This window comes from Rhinopithecus bieti, unplaced genomic scaffold, assembly GCF_001698545.2.
Source record: "Rhinopithecus bieti isolate Rb0 unplaced genomic scaffold, ASM169854v2 scaffold_69, whole genome shotgun sequence".
Taxonomy (NCBI): domain Eukaryota; kingdom Metazoa; phylum Chordata; class Mammalia; order Primates; family Cercopithecidae; genus Rhinopithecus; species Rhinopithecus bieti.
The window spans coordinates 102,442-110,457 of NW_016802975.1; positions in this window are offsets into that span (position 1 = coordinate 102,442).

Here is an 8,016-nt window from a genome sequence, read left to right on the forward strand (position 1 = left end):
GGTGGGCAAAGGACATGAACAGACACTTTTCAAAAGAAGATATACATGCAGCCAAAAGCATATGTAAAATGCTCAACATCACTAAGCATTAGAGAAATGCATACAAAAACTATAATGTGATACCATCTCACACCTGCCAGAATGGTTATTATTAAGAGTCAAAAATAACAGATGCTGTCATGGTTGCAGAGGAAAGGGAATGCTTATATATAGCTGGTGAAAATGTAAATTAGTTCAACCACTTTGAAAAGCAATTTAGCAATTTCTCAAAGCACTTAAAACAGAATTACCCTTTACCTCACCAATCCCATTATTGAGTATATACCTCAAGGAATATATCTCATTCTACCATAAAGACACATGCATGCATATGTTAATTGCAGCACTATTCACAATAGCAAAGACATGAAATCAACCTAAATAGCCATCAACAGTAGACTGGATAAAGAAAATGTGGTACATATATACCATGGAATATTATATAGCTATAAAAAAGAATGAGATAATGTCTTTCGTGGGAACATGGATGGAGTTAGAGGCTATTATCTTTAGCAAATTAACAGAGAAGCAGAAACCCAAATACTACATGTTTTCAATTATGAGTGGAAACTAAATGATGAGAACTTATGAACACAAAGAAGGGAACATGAGACACTGGGGCCTACTTAAAGTTGAAGGATGAGGACTGAAAAAGTACCTACTGGCTACTATGTTTATTTCCTGGGTTACTAATAATTCGTGCATGAGTCCTTTTTTGCAAAAAAAAAAAAAAACACTGGAAGTAGATAGCGCAAGTTGTAGACAGTGCAAGTACCAGTAGTGGATACTGCAAGACTCATTTTGGAAGGTAGTCTTGGAACCATTTAATCTCTGAATCCTAATAAAAAAATCAAGTAAGAGCAAATGTTATTCCTCTGATTTTATAAAATATGTTTTCTGTGAGCTTTGGTAAATAACTATAGTGACTATGTATAATCATATTCTAAAAATATATATCCAGTACATATACATATAACATGCCTACAGACTCCCAGTGTAGAAAGTGTGACCTTATTCTCTCAATTTACTGAAATGGCTTCCAACAAAATCAGAATTGGATCAAGTTTGAAGTCTGGGCATCATTCATGAAGATGATGCAATGCAGCTACAGTCAGTTGGGCATGTACTTTGAGTTGTTTTTCTAGTTGTGGTGATAGATTTGAACTGATTTCTCTGCACTTTCTCATCCACTCTGTTTTGTGACCAAAGACACATATTTTAGGGATAGCTCACTGAAGCTAGTGGTAAAGTCTGTGGCCATATAAGAGAGGAATTCAAACTGGTCAAACCCACAGCCTTGGCTTCATTAATACTGTGCTCCAACCAACGGAGCTAACTGGTGGCAGACACAGTACTTAGCACTGCACAAATTTTGAGAGACTTCTATCGTGGCCCATCAGATACCAATGAAGCACAAGAAAATCCTCATTTATTTGCACTGAGGCCAAAGAAGGCTGTACATAGTGGCTTGTCTTCTCTTAAACATCTATCGGAATGGCCTGACACTTCCCATGTTTATGGCTAAATAAGGCTTAAGTCATCAGGCCCCACTTCTGACATGAGGTTATTATCAGTGGAAGAATGAAATTAATTAAATCATCTTTTAAAGTAGTGGTATGAGGTGATACTGATATCATGTAAGGTCTGGATTTAAACTACCTTACCGTCCAACAATTATTTCTTGAAAAAAATTAATGCTTTTAGAAATTTACATAAGTTTTTCTGAAGGGGCCAATTCTAAAAATATTCAATTGGGGCTTTTCTTCTTAAAAAATGCTTTGTCTTTTTTTTTTTTTTTAAACACATGTTATACTCATGTGCTTATGGTAAAACAAGTCTGTGTTAGGGACTAAATTATCTGAAGCCAGAGTTTCTCAGCATTGTATATAAATTGCAATCAGCTGGGGAGCTTTAAAGATCGCTGATGCATCTTCCAAGTGGTTTGGGTGTGGTCTGGGCCTGGCGAAATTTCAAAAACTCCCCAGGTGATTCTAATGTTCAATCACAGTGTGGACTGCTGCTTTGAAATTTAGGGGAGGCAGTAACAAACTACACTATTACTCAATATTTTGCATTTGGCAGAGTACTTTCTGATTTCCCATTATTTTAATTAATTAACACTATATCTTTATGTACATCCCACATAAAATTATGTCAGTGGTAGAATCTATTTGGGATTTCTCTAAACATTCTTTTTTTTTTTTTTTTGTTAAGAGAGAAAAGGACTGGCATTCACTAAATAAATGCAAACTCCTGTGAAATCTGTTAGGATTTAAATTTCAGGACTAAAAGCTCAAGTTAGATCCAAATATTAGAAGCATAATATTTAAGTATTATATATAGGATAATCCATTGTCAATGGCTTCCTGCCACTTGTTTCCTAATGCTTTTTTAGAGGGAATAAGTGAACCGAATTTTTCAGCTGAAAACCTGATATTTCATTGCCAGCATTTTCTACTAGGCAGCTTGGTGGTTATGAATTCTCATCATCTTCTGTTTCAGGAAGCTAAGAGTTTTCCAGGAAGCCTAAGCCACACGACTTTCTTAATAGGTTGCTAATTTTAAATAAGAAATAACTTAATTAAAGATGCCATGATGACCACGTTAAATATGGCATTTTTATGGAACAATTATCAAACTCCATATCAAAAAATATATCCTACTACTTATTCTATATTTTTTATTAAATATAAACTACAATCTATTATTGTAGTGGCCATTCTTTATGTAACTGATGATTCAAGCTCGCATACAAAATATGATTCCTATTAATTACCTTCTTTTATTCAAATTCCTAACTATCCATGGAGAATCAATGTTGTTCTTCAGCTGCTCGCATCGCAATACAGTTGGGATTGAGAAGATTCAAGCCTCAAAAATCCAGTAATTTCCTCCCTATGAGTGTGCAATACAAAAAAATCTGATAGCTTATTTTAACATAGAAGTCTCTAGTGCATTATACGATTATTCTTTTTAATAGAAGAACCTCAAATAAAAAATTTATTGCTTAAAAAGTGGTATCTTTCTTTATCAACTTAAGAGTTTAAAGGCCTTGAAAAATATCCATCGTTTAATTGTTTGGCCAAGCGCTTGAGTATCCTGTATGATATCATTAAGAAGGCATTACCTGTTTAAAATGATAGGAACTCATTCCTCTTTAAATATCCATATCACCTCTTGAATTGCTTGAAAACTCTTCTTTCTATTGAGCCAAATTTATTTCCTAGTGGTTTCCATCTATATTTGTACTTGTTATGGCCTTTTAACGGGCTGCAGACTAGAATCTTCAGTGCTTCAGTGACAGTTTCAAATATTTAAAACAAAACTATGTCCTCTTTAGTTATCCTTATTGGATCTTAACATGGATTGTGTTGTAGATTATACAGCTATTCACAAAAGTTTATTGGTTTACATAAGTGTACTACTATAATATATATACTATACTATATATATATATAGATATATATAGTATCACCACTCTAGACGGTAACTCCTGAAGTCTTATGCCCCTAACTCGTATGTCTCTTTAGATCACAATTAAATTCCCAAATCTTAAGACAGTGGCTATACTCAAAACGTATTGTTAAATAAAATAAACGAAGTGAGGTGGATTATATTTTTTTCCATATACTTAATCCTCCTTGTTGTGAGAAAGTTGCACATCCCCTTGTCGCCACTTGACTTCAGTGCCTTCTGTGATGGGATTTATCCCTGACCATTAATGCAGTGCATGTGCCATTTCTCAGCAGAGGTTTCAGAGGCCTTGCCTGGTTCCATCAGCTCTCTTGCTCTTTCTCCCAGCCACATGTCTGGCATATCCCAGTAGAGGTTGCTCTTGTGTTTGGATCCTGGAATAAAAAGGACCTGCAACCTATCCCAGACAGGAGCTGCACCAGATCCCAGACTGCTGTTATAATAGATGTAAGATTTTATATATATGTGTGTGTGTATATATATGCACACACATACACATACACCTATATATACATACACACATATATATATATAAATGTATATGTGTATATACAATGTATAATGCAGCAAAACTAACTAATGAGTTAATTGCTAAAGCATGTCTGCTTAATTACCAAATTACTTGATTCCAATTAAAAAGTTATAATGTCTCACTTTTTGACAATAAAGATATTCACTTTATTTCCTGTTTCGATTATCTTTCCACAAGTTTTCCAGTCTAACCGACAGTTATTTAGCAATCTATTTTGCAATTTGTCTAAGTATCTTGAGAACTTGGCCTCACTTAAAGGATAGATAATTATCACCAGAAGTACTAAAATGGTCATGCTCTCTTACCAATGTTTGTTTTATGTTTTTCAGCATGAAGAAAATTTTAGTCAAGAGGGAAATTAAAGCAATTGAAAAGAGAGTCAATTTACTTCCTTTTTATTATTCTTTATCATTAGACTATCCAGATATATCCAGGAACCATAAAAGTAATTGTGTGCTTTGCATCCATAATCCCTGTCCTAGAGATTTATCCTACAACAGTATATACATGAAAAAATGTTTTATGGAGAATGATACAATTCACACTATACATAATAAAATGTAAGAAAAATACAATATAGAAAGTAATGTAACTCTCTTTATAAGAAAATGGTTAAGACAATTGTGGAGTTTTAACTTCATACAGACCTAGTTTGATGACTACACTGTAACCACTTATTAAACTGCCATGAATGCATCTTAAAATTCCATTAAAATCCACCTATAATGAAATAATCACACTATAATATTGACTTTCTAGCTTTAAGATTGTTGCTTGTCGCATTGCCCAAGCTATTTGTTCCTATCAATGTGTTTTATGAAATCTCTAGATCTCAAGGAGAGTCCTGGTATCTTACTCATTTATGCGTCCTCACTTCATGATACAAGAAAACTAAATAAACTAAATGGAAATAGGAGATCCCTGTGGATTTGGATATGAGTGTCCAGTGCATCTTTGGTATTTTGCCCTTGGAGGAAGCCTGCTGCTGTCATGGTAATTGCTTCTGTGGGTTGAGGGGGACTCTCACTGAAGCTCCCATCCTTCCCAGTCCCTTCCCACCCACAGTGAACCCCCTCCCTAACACCTATCTGCGTGGTTAGGAAACGTGCCTTTTCAGTAAATGATATGTGACTTCCATGAACACGTCTCATAATGAATATGGATAAGACCTGTGACTGTAATCAAATTTTTTTTTAAATCTTATTTATCTGTTATTTTACCTGGATTGCGTACTTACTCATTTGAGTCAGACTCTTGATATTTACCGTGAAGTCAGCTGGGACCTTACTGAAATCAAATGAGCTCTTGCTTCTCATTGCAGTGTCTAAAATCATCTGGCTTTGCTCCAACTCTGAGCTCCATGTATGAGACTGAAAAGCCATTCCTAGGTCAGATTCTCCTGGACACATTTTAGAGTGAACAAAAGAATTTTGTTTGAATCTGGACTGCAGAATATGAAAGAAGTGTTCCTGAAAGCAAGTTCTCTTCTTTTCTTGGTTCAATGAATCCTGTGTTTTAACTCATGCCTCTGGTTCTAGAATTTGGTGCTGCTTCTCACAGTGTTGAGCATCTGGACTTTTAGGCTTTTCAGAATGCTGTATACTTTAGGAAGGTCAGCACTTTGTAGCAATTTTCCAAAGAAAACAGTCTTTGTTGCCATAACCTTCTTGTATAACCAAGTTCACAGAGCCTGGAAGCATTTTGTAATTGTATTGAAACAGCGAAAACTGCCCTTGGGGACCACCCAAGGGACAGGGATAAATTGGTTGCCTCCATTAAATGATCTCTAAGCATCAAATTTTAGTAGAAATGTTGGGGAGTAAGTGATCACTTAAAAAAAGAGGTTGCCTAAGGTCTAAGAGTGCAAGTTGGCCTATATTTAATAACTGCAAGGTCATTGCATGAAATCAGTAAGAGGAAGCAGAGAGAAGTGGTTATCTTATTTCTATACTGTGCTCTGATTGTTTGTGAAGTCAGCTGACCTTCAAAATGGAATGATTGCCTTAAAAATATCATATCACCTTGTTAACGAAAAAGGAGATCAAATATTTACTCCAATATCCAGTCATGACACTGTAATTTAAAAGTACTTAGCAATGATTTCTACCCCAGGACGTCACATTCTTTTTCTTAATTAATTTTATTCATTGAAACTGCTCTAAGGGCCAGATATTTTTATGGCTCTTTTGCAGAGAAGTCAGGTTACATGCTGGGAATTCTCAATTACGCACGCTAATAATGGAGGAAATCAAGAATGAAGATTATTCTAAATAGTAGATAATCCCCAATTCCTCTCTGTTGGCCCTCGGAAGGTATGGAATTATTTGTTGCTGTTGCTTCTTTCTTGTTGCTGTTTTGGCCATGAGATACTCAGCAGAAGAGCAACAGAATGGATCACAATGCTAAATTGACCAAATGCTAGTTGGGAAATTGGCTCAGGGATATTCTGAATAGGAAATGAAGAGACAAAGAAAAGAAAGAAAACAAAGAAAGAGAGAAAGAGAGAGAGAGAAAAAGAAAGAAAGAAAGAAAGAAAGAAAGAAAGAAAGAAAGAAAGAAAGAAGGAAGGAAGGAAGGAAGAAAGAAAGAAAGAAAGAAAGAAAGAAAGAAAGAAAGAAAGAAAGAAAGAAAGAAAAGAAAAGAAAAGAAAAGAAAAGAAAAGAAAAGAAAAGAAAAGAAAAGAAAAGAAAAGAAAAGAAAAGAAAGAAGGAAGGAAGGAAAGAGAGAGAGAGAGAGAGGGATTGAGGGAGGGAGAGAGGGAAGGAGGGAAGGAAGGAAGGGAGGGAAAAAGAAACAACCTGATATAATGCATGCAATCAATTGAAGGAAAAAAATCCACATATAAATCTTAAGTTTGTTTTGTCAGCAAGGAAAGCACAGATCTTCCCATTCTTTCTTTACGATATCAGTAACCTGGCTATGAATCTATTTTAGGTAGAGTAAAAAGACAATTGAATATGAACTTGTATTGCAAATTTGAAATGCTGAATTTTTTTTTTTTTTTTTTTTTTTTGAGACGGAGTCTCGCTCTGTCGCCCAGCTGGAGTGCAGTGGCCGGATCTCAGCTCACTGCAAGCTCTGCCTCCCGGGTTTATGCCATTCTCCTGCCTCAGCCTCCCAAGTAGCTGGGACTACAGGCACCACCACCTCGCCCGGCTAGTTTTTTGTACTTTTTTTTTTAGTAGAGACGGGGTTTCATCGTGTTAGCCAGGATGGTCTCGATCTCCTGACCTCGTGATCCACCCGTCTCGGCCTCCCAAAGTGCTGGGATTACAGGCTTGAGCCACCGCGCCTGGCCGAAATGCTGAATTTTTTTAAAAAATCTCTATTTATAAGTTATATAAAAGTAGGCTGGACACAGTGACTCATGCCTGTATTCCCAGCACTTTGGTAGGCCAAGACTGGCACATCACTTGAGGTCAAGAATTTGAAAACAGCCTGGCCAACATGGTGAAACCATGTCGCTACTAAAAATACAAAAATTAGCCAGATGTGGTGGCAGGCACCTGTAGTCTCAGCTACTTGGGAGGCTGAGGCAGGAGACTCACTTGGACCCTGGAGGTGGAGGTTGCAGTGAGCTAAGGTCAGCCCACTGCACTCCAACCTGGGTGACAAAACAAGACTCTGTCTCAAAAAAAATTATCTAATAAAGAAGAAAAGAGAGAAGAATCAAATAGACGCAATAAAAAATGATAAAGGGGATATCACCACCGACCCCACAGAAATACAAACTACCATCAGAGAATACTACAAACACCTCTACACAAATACACTAGAAAATCTAGAAGAAATGGATAATTTCCTGGAAACTTACACTCTTCCAAGACTAAACCAGGAAGAAGTTGAATCCCTAAATAGACCAATAGCAGGCTCTGAAATTGAGGCAATAATTAATAGCCTACCAACCAAAAAAAGTCCAGGACCAGATGAATTCACAGCTGAATTCTACCAGAGGTACAAGGAGGAGCTGG